We start from the raw sequence: 14,890 nt of genomic DNA, 5'->3' as shown, positions 1-14,890 counted from the left end.
TTTGCTTAGTTGACTAACGTTGAACCTGGGTCAGGGCCCATTAAGCCAACAAATGGTTCCATTGCAAGATATTTTGGATCTTGATGGAGATGAGAATCAACATGGCCATCAACCACAAACCACGGTTATCACTGACTGTTTTCGAGAAATTGTCCGAATATGTGGAGTTCAAGGCGAACTTCCACTGCGTTTCCATTAGAGCGCGAAAAGACCCCAAGCAAAAATGGTATGACCTTCCGTACCTTACGACGGATGACGCAATTTCCACGGTCCTGTAGAGTTTGCCAACAGATTGGCACACAACTTCGGACATGTCAGCTGGGTCTAGCAAGTCTGCAGTGAAGCGAAAGAAGGAAGAGGCCAGACTGAAGATGGAACAATTGGCTGAGAAGAGGAAGAAGGAGGCTAAAGATAAAGCCAAAGTGGAGCGCGCTGCCAAAAAGTAGACAAAAGGATAGGAAGAAGAGGAGGAGCTAGAAGTCTCCTTCCTCGGAGACAAAAGAGGAAGAACAACAGTTAGAACAGGGAGGAGCAGACCCGAAGACTACTCCATTCCGGGTTAAGTGCAACAGGGAGTAGGAGAAAGTAGGGCCGAGGAAGAAGTCCAAGGCCAGCAAAACATCCCTCAACCCAATCACCTTGACAGAAGGTGATTTAAATGACATTGGCGATGCGGTGAGGGATGCGACCACAGAACTACTGCAACAGTTCGAGTAGCAGCAAAAACAAGCCTTGGGCGCCATTTAGGCGGGTTTGCATGAGCTGCAGATCCAAGTGTCATAGGTATAGACCATTGTGGTGCAGAGCAGCGTGGCATCAACTATTTTGGCACCCGGAACTGTAGAAGCAGCAGAAATGGTTCACACCATGGATCCATAGTCCATCGCCCTGCTGGATGGAGCACTGACCACAGAAGAAGAAGTTGATCGGGCCACTATCAGTGCCCTCCAGAAGGTCAGGCTAAACTTGGTCGTGCTTCCAAGTGAAGCCCTTCACACCTTGCACGATGGTGTGATCACAGAACTTCGAGATCAGGAACAGCGTGCGCTAAACATGATCAATGAAAAAAAGGTGAACAACGCGCAAATGTTTACAGAGAAGACTTCCAAAATTGAGCTCTTTAAGGCCATCACAAAAAAAAATGAGCGCACGACCAAGGTAGTGGCTAAGGCATGCAGGAATGTCCTAGAGCTAGATATTCTTGAAGATGTGCCAGTGGACGTGAGAATTCGGAAGCTTGCTGCTGGAGTGCGCGAAGCGAGAACAGAGCTGGCTAAGGTTCAGTTTGAACTGAATCTTAAAATTGAAAAACTTGAGTTAAGGACCCAGCCTTCGAATCCACCAAAGGTTAAAGAGAAGCGTGAGGCTCCTGTCAAATATGCAGTAGGCATTGTAGATACCGTAGTAAAGGATTGCACTGTGCTCTTCGAGTAGTCGCTCGAAGTAGTCACCAACCTACAAGAGGAAGCCAATGTGCAGAGGTTGGAAACAGAGGCATGGGAACTGCAACAGAGATATGATGAGGTTAAAGAAACGATGGGCATCGTCACCATTACATAACGGTTAGTGAAGCTGTAGGAAGCAAAGGTGCTTAAAGAACAGGTGGACGCAACATAGCACAAGGAGGAAGTACTGAAGGCTTGATTGAAGCCTTGGCTAGACAAAGCGTATGTGCTCACAGCCACCATTGAAGAAAAATTGGCTAGTCTCTAGGAAACACAACAGAAAATACAAGCAGAGAGCACAGGGCCAATGACGGAGCAGTTGGTCGAGCAGGTGAAGCAGGCGGCAACACAGTGCACCACCGAAGTCGTAATGGTACAGGTGGAGTATGGAGGTCTTCGCGACAAGATATTCATGCCAGCAAAGTGACTCGAGGGCGAGTCACCATGTTTGTGTTGGGGGCCTGTTGGGAACGGGTTCCCCTAGAGTCACTTTTGGGGTCAAAAGCCCAAGTTTTGGGGCAGAAAGCCCAAATTTTGTATGAAAGAATGTAAAGTATCCGCATTTTGTGGTCACAGAGCATGAAGATGTAAAGAGTCACTAAGGTTTTCTGCCCTTCTTTTGTGTAAGTCATGTCGGCCTTAGGAGATCCATCCATGGTCTGTGGACCATGGGATTGTATAAAAAGAAGTCATAGAAGAGTCTCTTAGTAGTGAATTTGAGTAGATCATGGATGAGTCATTGATGTAATGGGTCTGTGAGAGCTAAGAGTGAAGAGCCTTAGTGTGGTAAGGGGCTTTGCAGTTGTGTGCACAGAGGCCTAGGGTAGAAGTCCGCAGCTGAGTGCGCGGACCCCTACAGCTGTGTGCGCAGGGTAGTCAGAGTCTGTACTGGGATCTGAATTATCAATAAAGAGAAGTATTTTGGAATCACCTGTGTGTTTTACTTCTATTAAAATGCATGCGATTATGTTATGTTGAACACTGGGTTTATGTTTTAATGTTATTCTGAAATGCGAATCTATATTTTACTCTTTATTACTTGAACGCAAGTAGAGATATATGATTACGCGAATATGATCATAATGCTTGTTAAAATTGTCCAATAATTAAGATAATTCAGGTAAATACAGAAGTAATAATAATTACAGAGGCACGTAAGTTCCTGATCTACCTATTTATGGTACGCAAGGGATGGTCGTAGACCTTCACGGAGGTCTGAAGGAAGGGAAAGAGAAGTATATCTATAAGCCCTAAAAGGCTTATCGATCTGTGCAAAGGAAGTGTTGAAGGTATAAAGCGACATTACTATCATCACAGGGTGCAGAAACTTGGTTCCTGCATCCCCCCATATTGCTTCAGGTGATACTTCAGTCCACGCTCCGCGGATTGGTGCTGAAAGGGCCAGTAGTGTAGGGATTTTCTTGGTTGACTAACGCTAAACCTGGGTCAGGGCCCATCAAGCCAACAATGAGTCATGCTAGAGATTTCAAGTTGCTTACTAGGTGTTTCCATTTTCTTTCTTTTGGGCATCAATTAATGATAATAATGCTTCACTATGCCTTTTGAATTCCTTCAAAATAATTTTTCAAACCAAACTTATGCAAAAATTTTAAAAAATTACACACCTTTTTTTCACTTTGTAGGAGCTCGATATTGAAACTATTGTATCTCTATAATTTCGGATCTCCAGGGTCTAAAATTGTGTCTTGTTGTATCCCTTTGAGTCCTCTTTACAACCCCACAAGTTTTATTAAGATTGGATATTCCAAGGAAGCGTTATGCCAAATCTCCCACGATGACCGGATTATAGACTGGTTCAGTAGAGAGAACTTGTACGAAGTTCCACATGTCATTGTTTTGACCTTAGGACCTGACACCAATACACATAAACCTACAGGCCATCCTCTTTCTGTGATGTTTTATGAAATTTCAATGTGATGCTCAAAGAGAAAGTTATTATGATTTTCCCCAGGTCACTTGATTGAGATATAATTCGGGAGCCTGCACAAACCCTACATTCCATGGATCATATCTCCGAAACTATAACAAGCCAAGATATGAAATTCAGACCTAAGGTGAAGAAAGATTTTAGCTCAAATGGGTTTAGTTTTTATCTTCTGAAACGTCACAGAACTAAAGTTATAGCGAAAATTCCACGATGACCTGTTTGGAGTAGTGAAACCCTAGAATCCAAACCTCTGATACCAAATGTTATGCAACCAGCTCACAATATAGAAGAAAAGAGAGATCAACGCCTTCAAAATCAACCTCTTTGAGTGGCAAATTTCCTTTAAATTACACAAATGAAAAATTCTTGGATGATACAAATGAAAAAACCTCCTTTCTATATATAGGAGTCTAAGGGGTCACAATATAATCAAAGCTGACATAACAATAATAATATAAGGGCACAACAATAACAATAAGGGCTATAATGACAATATTAATGGGGTAATCACTAGTATTATAGGGACCTAACACTCATCATGGTATTCCTTAGAGGCAAAAAAAAATGGTTTTCCTTAGAGAAAAAATAAACCATGTCAACCTTAATATCAACAATTCAAATTAATGACTAGAAATTGTACGTGTCATATATTCTTAGAGCTTTCTGATTCATTTGATGATCCATGGCAAGAATTTCGTGGAAACTCTCTTTTGGAGGAGTATATAAATGATACCATTAAGTACAACTTGAGAGGGAGTTGGTCAAATTTTAAGTGAAGGGCTTACTACAATGTCGAAGTTGGAGGGAGATCTCTGGTATGAGGATAGGTTGGAGAGGTTATCCAACTATACTCCTTGGAAGGTGTTGATGGTGTTGGACCCGCCAACATGTCAGGGGATCTCCCTGGTAGGAGTCCCAGCAACGGGTCGTACGATATCGCTTTGACCGCAGTTGCACGCAAAGGTAAGTAAGATGTCCTTTTCGGTAGCAAGGGTTTGACATGCATAGCAAGCCAAGGAAGGTGCATGAATGGTTCTAACACATGGAAGGTGGAATAAATGCACCCCTTCGAAACTTCTGTAAACACGCAGCTTGGAAGGGAACACATGAGCAAGGATGCATCACGAAATAGAAGGAAAGCGAACCAACAATCCAAAGTGATGGTTAAACCAACAACACATCTCAATAAGATTCATACATACATATATAGAAAGAGAATATACATACATGTGTAAACAAATAGATACATCTATCATTAAAGTAACCAAGATAATTGAAATACAATAACAACATATGCATGCAACATGTTGGCTCTGTTATATTAAGAAGTGAAAGTTCCAAATATATAGTACAACCATGACCAACCACTAGTCCCAATAAGGAAATGTTACAGTCACTACCACCTACTCCTCCAAAGAGAGGTACTATCTCTGCATAGTGGAGAAGCCAAGGCTCATTACAATACTCTCCAAGCTTTCTCTAATATACTCCTATCGAAAGCTTGGTTGCCCAAAAGCCTCTACAATGAGTTATGAGGTACTGTAAATAGAAAAGGGTGGGGTGAACCTTGACATTCCACTTTGTGACTGATCACCTACCCTCATGACTCTTCAACTACTCTATGATTGTTACATTCAACTATCGACACTTGGACGTCCACTTTACAAGATGTTACATACAATCTGAACATGTACCTATGTGAGACAAAGTAGGCTTGAGCAAGCCATGCAAGACATCACTAAGACTTGGAAAATTGTGGGAATACCAACTCTTCAACATCCTCATGATGATCGATGGTGGCGAACTGATGCCAATCTTGGTAGTTCACGATGGTGTCCGTGTACTTTGTGGTGACATGTTTCTGGAAACAAACTCTTGCCTTTGTCGCATCTAGGTACACTGATTTGGCTCCTTTGTCCAACTCATCTGATAACATGCACATCATTGTCTTAAGTGAAGTGAGAACAATGAAATAATTATGCATAGTGTCTGCGCTGATCACCAAGTTTATGCTGGTGGCTATGCACATCAAATCGTCAAAGTATGTGTCTAGCTCCATTTGGACTTGATTCTTTGTCTTTGACTCGGTGAGTGTTCCAATAGATGGGATCGCATGCGAACACACAACAACATCCATGCTTATGAACACCCGTGCATGGGAAGCCTGCAAACTAGTGATGAGATACGGGAGTTCCCCATAGTTCTGGATCTGACTCTGGATGTGTGCCTTCAACTCAACCACCTTGGGCTTCATCATCTTGGGCAAGTGTAACGAGGCTCCTTTGTATCTCATTTTCCATGTTTGCATGTAGTCGACAACAGTATGCATATTTGAAAAGATATGTGCTCTTCTAGCACAACGCTTCTATCAACCATTGAGATGGACAACTGCCTTATGCATGGTACCAAATCTGGAATACAATATCTGCATGACTTGTTACACTAAAAAATGTCACTTCCGCCACGACAAATTGGCGACTCCGCTGGGGAATCCATTAATGAGAAAGTCTTTTCCTTTGTGTGAACTTTGCTCTGAGAAAATCATTTTTATTTTCTGGTTTTTGACTGTGAGAATTAGTATTTGGGTGGCTTAGCTTTAGATTTAGTTAGATTTGGTTTTTCTTAACTTTTCCAGAAGGACGCACCCTCTGAGTACTACACAGTGCGTCTTTGGACGCGCTTTTGTCGTTTGCACAGAGCGGGCCTGCACCTGTTTTAACGGGTTGCCTGCGTCGTCCTGTAAAAATTTAGGAAAACTCCATTTTGCGTTGCATCATTATGCATCATTATGCTGGGGGCATGCGAACTTTTTGAGCATAGTTCTTTGTCTTGTGTCAAGCTCGTTAAAAAATGAAACAAGGGTAGGTTAAGTAGGTAGATTGTAGATAGTAGTCATGAGCATAGTTCCTTGTCTTGTGTCAAGCTCATTAAAAAATGAATCAAGGATTTTAGAGCATAGTTCCTTGTCTTGTGTCAAGCTCGTTAAAAAATGAATCAAGGTTTTTAGAGTAAAGTTTTTGTTAGGTAGATTGTAGAAAGTAGTTATGAGCATAGTTCCTTGTCTTGTGTCAAGCTCACTAAAAAATGAAACAACTCCCACGAGTCTTTCCAAGATTTTGAAAGCAAAGCTTCATTCCATCCACCTCATTGAATGCAATGAAGCTTGGGAGGCATGTACCTCATGTTGCGTCATTATGCTGGGGGCATGTGAACTTATAACAAGCATAGTTTTTCGTTTCAAGCTTGCGTAAACATGAAACCGAATCCGAGCATAGTTCTTTTCCTGTGTCAAGCTCGTTAAAAAATGAAACAAATCCTCCTCTACTTGAGTCGAGAGATTGACTAGATCTTATAGATGTTAAGTATTTAGGTTAGTTATTTCAGTTTTTTGCATAATTTTCTTACAGTTTTAGGTCAAGTCTTTCAAATGATCTTGTACTCGAACCTTCATTTCATCCACCTTAGTTGAATGAAATGAAGCTGGGGGGGCATGCGCTCTAACAGTTATGCTTAGGGGGCATCAAGCACAGTTTTATCTCTGTTTCAAGCTTGTGTAAAAATGAAACTAATTTGAAGCATAGTTTTTATCTGTTTCAAGCTTTTGTAAAAATGAAACCTATCTCGAGTCAATTTCAGTTATTTTCAAGACTCGTTAAACTCATGAAAATCCCAAGATTATTTTGCTATCTTTCATTCTCGTAAAACAAATAAAATGCCGAGTTCTTTCCGTCTTTTCCTGCTCGTAAATTAAATTGAAAGTCGGCCACATGAGTACATTTTTATCATTTTTTCAAACTCATTAAAACTTATGAAAAAGTGAAACCTCAGAGTCATCTTTTAAGCCCTTTTCTGACTCCTAAAACATGAAAAGATCGCCGAGCGTTTCTTTTACACTCGTTAAAACGGAATTAAAAGACGGTCCCCTTTTAGCTCTTTTCTGACCGCAAAATCAGGAAAAGATTGTCGGGTTTTTGTCGTTTCGAACTCGATAAGGAAATAAAACGACGTGTCCTTGATCGCTTTTTACTTTTCAGGTCAACGACACTATTATGAAAGTACTCCTTGGTCGCAAGATCAAGCGGTTCCCCCAGGTATTATTTTATACTTTTTCGGGCTTGAGGGACACAAATATACGAAAAAGTTCAACTTGGAGTCTTCTTAAGTTTTTCAGACTCTCTAAAAATGAAAAACGCCGAGTTTCTCCTATACTGGACTCGTTAAACTTTTATAGTAAAGGACCTGTTCAATTACAAACAGGAACGAACCACTCCTTCCTAGGGTTCGAATTTAAACTAGGTTGGACTCGTCCGAAGGATGAGCTTATAATCAAGCATATGTTATCCTCCTCAAGCTTGTTAAAAATAAAGAGGTACTTGCCAGAAATGGTGGGGGAAAAGAGAGAAGAATGAACCTATTTGTTACCTTTTATCTCAAAAGAAACTTTATTACCACTCTTGAACACGACACTTTTCATTCACCTGGGTTGGGAAATCTTTTACCTCACAGTTGACCAAACCACTTTGAAAGTCTTTAACCGGGTTTCGGGGATTAACTTTGAGTTATTCGTCACCAAGCCATCTGTCGTGTCGTTATGTGTTCAAGAGGTCTGCAAGCAAAAACTTTCATCTGCAAAATACTTGTCATCCATTTGACCATCCCTGAGTCAGTCCTTACAGCAACATTTCTTCAACTTGAACAATGATTTCGTGTTGCGGGCTTGCCTGCAACGGGTCGCTTTCTATCGACATCGACACATTATCTAGAAAGATGACTTAGGAATCGACAGTACCTTGAAGTCTGCATGCATCAATGGCAGGTTTCTCGCCTTTGACGTCAGTTTACATCATTGACTTTCGATCAAAGGATTCCGTGAAGTGTTCGACATCAAATCATCTATTCACATTTCACGGGTTGTGCTTGGTACTTTGAGAACCATTGACATTACTGGTGGTTTCTCTCACGCTTGTTAACAGTTTACATCATCGACTGGTAATCAAGTGGTTTCTAACATGTTCGACATCGAATCATTTAATCACATGGCTAGAATCGTACCAATTCGGGAAGTAGAAGTGAAGACCCTAGATCTAGTTTCTACCATCCAGGGTGCGAGGAGTTTTGTATTCATTATCTATGTAGACTAATAATAAACAGATGGCTGCATCCATACTGTGTCTACAAAAGTCTATAAAAATGATGTACTGCAAGATCATTCCTGTATCAGAATAGTTAGTCCATTAGTTAAAGTTTTGAATCTGAGTATGGGAATGCCTACCTCAGTGATGATATAATCTTATCCATGTATTTTGTGTTGAAAATTGCAGGTTCCAACCAGGCCATCCACAAGACAATCCTTGAAATGATAAAGCGCTTCACCCTTCCTAGAATTACAAAACCCTACTCTATTCCAGGCTTCACACTTTAGGGGGCAATCTGTTACACTAAAAAATGTCACCTTGACTACTTACAGTTAGTATGGCTCAAATCAACAGTCATGCTACCCTCTTAGGCAAGTCTCATGCCTCTGTTATCCATCTCAAACTCAAAGAAGAGAGAAAGTCTTGTAAAAACTATGTTTATCTCTGGGGTCGCAGGTTCTCTCTAGCCTTACCTGCGGGGACGCTGACCATGTTCACAAAATCTGCGTCCATGGACGCTCTGTATGTTAAGGGATAGGTGCGTCCCTCTGTAAAAGGCAAAATGCGCGAGTTTTATCTTGAAAAAGTTACTTGTGGTTACTTCTAGAACTTTCTAGAGGTCGGTTTGATGAATTGGATGCGCCTCCAGTTGGTTCATGAATCTCTATTAAGGGGGAACTTATCCCATCAATAAGGGAGCTATCCCACCCAAAGAGGGGGATTATCCCATTGATGGTGGACCTGAATAACCTCTTTACAGCACTATAAATAAAGGCATTGAGCCAGAAGGAGGGGAGGTTGGAGCTATACATTTTCTTTGGGTAAATGCTGCAGGAATTAGGACTCCCATTTAGAACCTTGTGAGGAGAGATTGTCTTTGCTTGATTCTACTTGGAAGTGGGTGAGCTTTGTCAAAGTAGAGGAAAACCCTTGATGGACCCTGGGAGGAACTTGCACAACACCAAGGCCAGGTTGTAAGAGTTTCTTTGTTTCGTTATTAATACAAACTGGTTTATTTTTCTCAATAGCTTGTGTTAATGAGTTATTTCATGTGTTCCTTGGTCTGCATGTTGAATATATGTTTTATTATATGAAATGCAAGTGCTTGGTAATTGTTTGATTGTTTGTGGTTGCAGGAATTGACTTGAAGGAGGAGCTCATCCGGATCGGCAAGGACGGACTACAACAACCGCGTTTTGGAATAAGGTAAGCCTAAACACTTGTAGTTTTCATGTTTTAAAAGGTATATTTAGAGAAAGATCACTCCATTTTGTCTTGTTTGTCGCTAGAGAGTTTAGACTCCTAGGGAGGTCAGTTGTGTCCGCACAAACGACTTTTTCCGCCACGACAAATTGGCGACTCCGCTGGGGAATCCATTAATGAGAAAGTCTTTTCCTTTGTGTGAACTTTGCTCTGAGAAAATCATTTTTATTTTCTGGTTTTTGACTGTGAGAATTAGTATTTGGGTGGCTTAGCTTTAGATTTAGTTAGATTTGGTTTTTCTTAACTTTTCCAGAAGGACGCACCCTCTGAGTACTACACAGTGCGTCTTTGGACGCGCTTTTGTCGTTTGCACAGAGCGGGCCCGCACCTGTTTTAACGGGTTGCCTGCGTCGTCCTGTAAAAATTTAGGAAAACTCCATTTTTGCTTTAATTGCTTTTAGATTTTGGTTTTTCTTAGTGTTTTCTGCCCAGATCCTTTAGTACCCTGTCAAAAATTTTCACCTGAACTTGTTTCATTAGCATTCCTGCTTTTAGCTTTCATCAATTGGGTGTTTTGAGTCTCTTTTTTGAGAAATTCTTAATTTGATTTCCTTTGGTCATTACTTGGAGGTTTCTCTCAGTCTTTTCACAATTTTACATCTTTTTGCTTTTGTTTTTGCAAAAAAATTTCCCCCTCATTCGCCGGGGGGGGCTAAATTGTGTATGAGTGTTAATTGCCTTTGAGTGTTTTTATGTTTTGATCTTTGGAACTCTCACCCAATTTTCTCGACTTGCACTTGATTGGTTCTTAGATTACATTAGAATCATCTTGTGTTTGAGAATTCTCTTGCATAGATCACATTTGCATAATTAGAGTTCTCAGTTTCAGAATATGAATGAAAAATGTGCATAGATTACATTTGCATACTTTTCATGTGAATTGTGCATAGATTACAATTGCATAGTTTACATTCTGAAAAATCAATCGTAGATTTAGATCAGTTTTCTTTGATTTGAATTTACACAAAAATAAAAATAAAAAAAAATGGTTTGAAATTGATTTGCATTAGTTTTTCTTGATAAAATTAGTGCATTAGAGAATTTGTTATATTTTCTCTTAGTGATCAATTTTTTGCATTATTCGAAGTGAATGGAAACTCTCTCCTTACTCTAGTTAGGATTCATCGAATTGAAAGGATTGCATTATCATATTCGATTGCATTCAGTTGAGTCGGGTCATAACACCATTGGTTTCATCTCCATTTACCCATTTGAGTAATAACAGCCTTAATAACACAGCGCTTAATTAAAATTCATCTAGTAATTTTTACATTTCTAGGGCTCTGAAACACCAACATAGCTTAGGCTAGGGTCTTGGAGTAGGTGAGTACTTAACTCTCCAAGACTACAAAACCAAACAGATAGTTTATCTTGAGTAGAATAAATCCAATTGTTTCAATTGCACTCTGGGAAAGCTCCTCTTAAAGGAGAAGCACGAGCTCGTGTCCGAACCAGTGAGGGGATCATTCCCCCCTCGTTGGGAACGACGCCAGACAGTACGTATTACAAATGGTAAACCTCGGATTAACCATTGTCGAGGAGCCAGGGGTCACTTATCGGTAAACCTTGGATTGTTGTCAAGGAGCCGGTAAGGAGATTGAGCTTGCTACTCTGCCCTTGCGTGCTGTCGGAGTTTAGACTGTTCCCCCAGGTGTATTTGTTACTGTTGGTGACCTTAGTGACCATAATCTTTAGGGTTCTACAGAGGTGACGGTGGAGGGAAGGTCCCACTGTACCTGGAGCAGACGTCGGTTATACTCACTTGGATTTTCGGGGGGTTCACTTCACTTCAAGACGGTTAAAGTGGAGGAACTTGTGCCGGTCTATTCATTAAGCAGGTTGCCGGGGTAACTGTTCCACCCGCCATTTCTGTACTGAATTCTGCGAGGTTGGGCTTCATCACCAACTAGTGTTTTCGGTCCGGAGAGCTTACTGTTTGTGTGTGGTTTGACTCCTAGATTTGATAGCGCGTGTTAATTTGTTTGTTTTTACTTTTAGAGACCATAGGTGTGAATTGTGAATTTTAATTGTTAGGTGTGAATTGTGAATTGTTAATTTTAGTTTTAAATTGTTAATAAAATTCACTGAAGTTGAATATAATGGCAAATGTTCCGGAATTTATCAACCTAGGAACCCCTCCTAATGAGAATCCTAGTACTTTTCCTTACTTTGGAAATGTTGGTCCTCCTTATATGGCTACTTTGTCATTACCTGGATTTACAATAGGTTTACCGATATGGTTATTTTCAACTTCGTTGGCCCAAAATACTCCAATTGTTCCATCTCAACCGGATGCTTCACCGCAACAGAGTTCACCATCTCAACATCACCAACCTTCTGTTGACCCTTTACCTTCTTCGCCTAATTTTTCTTCCTCCATTTCTTCCTCTTCGCCTGGTAAAAGCCTTGATGCTAGTAACCAGGAGGCTAAGAAGAAGAAGAAAGGGAAGAAGAAGAAGAAGAAGAAGAAGCAAGATAAGAAAGAAGTCAACCAACCAACCATGGCTGTAAGTGTTAGTTGTGTTGAGGAAAATTCTGACATGCATCGTAAACCAAAATACCCTTGCAGGCTTTGTAAGGGTGACCACTTCCTTGTCAATTGTCCTGGTATTCCAAAGGTTTTGGAAGTGTGGTCAGAAAAATCTCATCAACTTTCTATTGATCCATCAACCAGTGATAGTCAGGTTCCTGGGAAAAAGGGTAAAGTTAGGTTTCCTTGTAAGTTATGCAAAGGGAGTCATCAAACTCACATTTGCCCTCACATGGATGAAGCCTCAACATTGATGGAAAAACTTACTGTTCCACAACAAGAATTTCCAACTGGTTACCGTAAACTTTCTCCCAACCTACCGTCAACTGACGGAGTGATTGATCTAAATTCAAGTACAGTCAATCACACTCTTCCATTGGAGAGTGAAACTCATGTCACTCAGGTTGATGATCAATTAGTTGATCAAGTGGTCGATTCAATTTCACATTCGGTCGATCACACTCTCCCTTTCGAGAGTAAATTTCATACCGTTGATGTTCTTCTTGTTACATCGGATTCTTCTATGCCGGGGGGCATTTCACCTGTTTCTACAGAACCCCCTCCAAGTACTGAGGTCTTTTCCTTTGATTGGAATAGACTGACAGAACCTCGTCTTCCTTCCTCCATCCCTTTCCAAATCATTGTCAAGGCGGGTGGTAGGGACATACATCGTACTCAGGTAGATGAAGGTGCTTCTGTTAGTATTTTATCCTAAGCTGTTTGGAAAGCTTTGGGTTCCCCTCAGCTTGCGCCTATTACGCAGAATCTGAAAGTTTTTAACAGAACAATTAGTGAACCTTTAGGGATCCTTTCTAAGTTTTCTATTACCTTGGAAGGTAAAACTGTTTGTGTTGATCTTATGGTGGTTCGAGGTCCCTTGGATTTCAATTTACTCCTTGGGCGAGACTATGTTTATGCAATGAAAGCTGTCGTATCGACACTCTTTCGCGTGATGTCTTTCCCTCACAATGGCAGTATTGTGACTGTAGACCAGCTTTCGTTCCCTAGTCTTGTCTCAACTACCAATAATATGACAGCCCTAAATGTTCCTGAGTCTAAAGTGGTATCTACCCTGCCACGGGTTAATTATGTGGCAACCGGTCCCATGATTTCAGTTACCGATGTAAGTGAGCCTCTCACTGTTTGCTCATCTTCCTTTGATTTAGCTCCGGTAATTGACATGGAAAACTCTATGGGATTACTTGAACACGATGTTCTTATCCCTTTTGAGTCCCTTGACATGTGTTCCTTCCCAAGAAGTATTCTTCCTTCGGATGAAGACCTCTTGGAAGCCATGATCAAGGTGTGTCCATTGACATGTCTTTCCTCCAGTTGGAAACCATGATCAATGTTGTGAGGAAAGTTCCTTTTACTGTGTCAACCTCATTAAAAAATGAATCAGTGTGTGTGAGGAAAGTTCCTTTTACTGTGTCAACCTCATTAAAAAATGAATCAGTGTGTGTGAGGAAAGTTCCTTTTACTGAGTCAACCTCGTTAAAAAAATGAATCAGTGTGTACGAGGATAGTTTTTTCCTGTATCAACCTCGTTAAAAAATGAAACAGGCTAGCGTGAGGATAGTTTCTTCTAGTCTCAACCTCATTAAAAAATGAAACTGGAAGTCATGAGCATAGTTTCTTGTCTTGTGTCAAGCTCATTAAAAAATGAAACAAGGAGTTCCGAGGAAAGTTCCTTTTACTGTGTCAACCTCGTTAAAAAATGAATCAGTTAGTCCGAGGAAAGTTCCTTTTACTGTGTCAACCTCGTTAAAAAATGAATCAGTTAGTTCGAGGAAAGTTCCCTGTCTTGTGTCAACCTCGTTAAAACAATGAAACAAGGATAGGTTATATAGGAAAGTAGGATTAACGAGGAAAGTTCCTTTTACTGTGTCAACCTCGTTAAAAAATGAATCAGTTGGCGAGGATAGTTTTTTCCTGTACCAACCTCGTTAAAAAATGAAACAGGCTGCTACGAGGATAGTTTATTCCTCTCTCAACCTCGTTAAAAAATGAAATTGGATAGTACGAGGATAGTTCCTGTTACTGAGTCAACCTCGTTAAAAAATGAATCAGGTACGAGGAAAGTTCCTTTTACTGTGTCAACCTCGTTAAAAAAAAGAATCAGTGTGTACGAGGATAGTTTTTTCTTGTATCAACCTCGTTAAAAAATGAAACAGGCTGTCATGAGGACAGTTCCTGTTACTGAGTCAACCTCATTAAAAAATGAATCAGCTAGATTTTAGGATATGTAAGTAGATAGTTAGAAAATAGGATTGTGAGGAAAGTTCCTTTTACTGTGTCAACCTCATTAAAAAATGAATCAGGTAAGAGGATAGTTCCTGTTACTGAGTCAACCTCGTTAAAAAATGAATCAGGTATGACGATAGTTCTTTTCTTGTGTCAACCTCCTTAAAAATGAAACAACTCCCTTTTCAAGTTAAATATTGAAAGTAAACCTTCATTTCATCCAGCCGGTTGAATGCAATGAAGCCTGGGGGGCATGTACCTCGCTTTGCATCATTATGCTGGGGGCATGCGAACTTTTTGAGCATAGTTCTTTGTCTTGTGTCAA

The sequence above is a fragment of the Pinus tabuliformis genome, chromosome X (genome assembly GCF_031772625.1).
Source record: "Pinus tabuliformis cultivar Carrire ecotype Pingquan chromosome X, CPIR1, whole genome shotgun sequence".
Taxonomy (NCBI): domain Eukaryota; kingdom Viridiplantae; phylum Streptophyta; class Pinopsida; order Pinales; family Pinaceae; genus Pinus; species Pinus tabuliformis.
Note: the sequence above shows the minus strand (reverse complement) of the source record.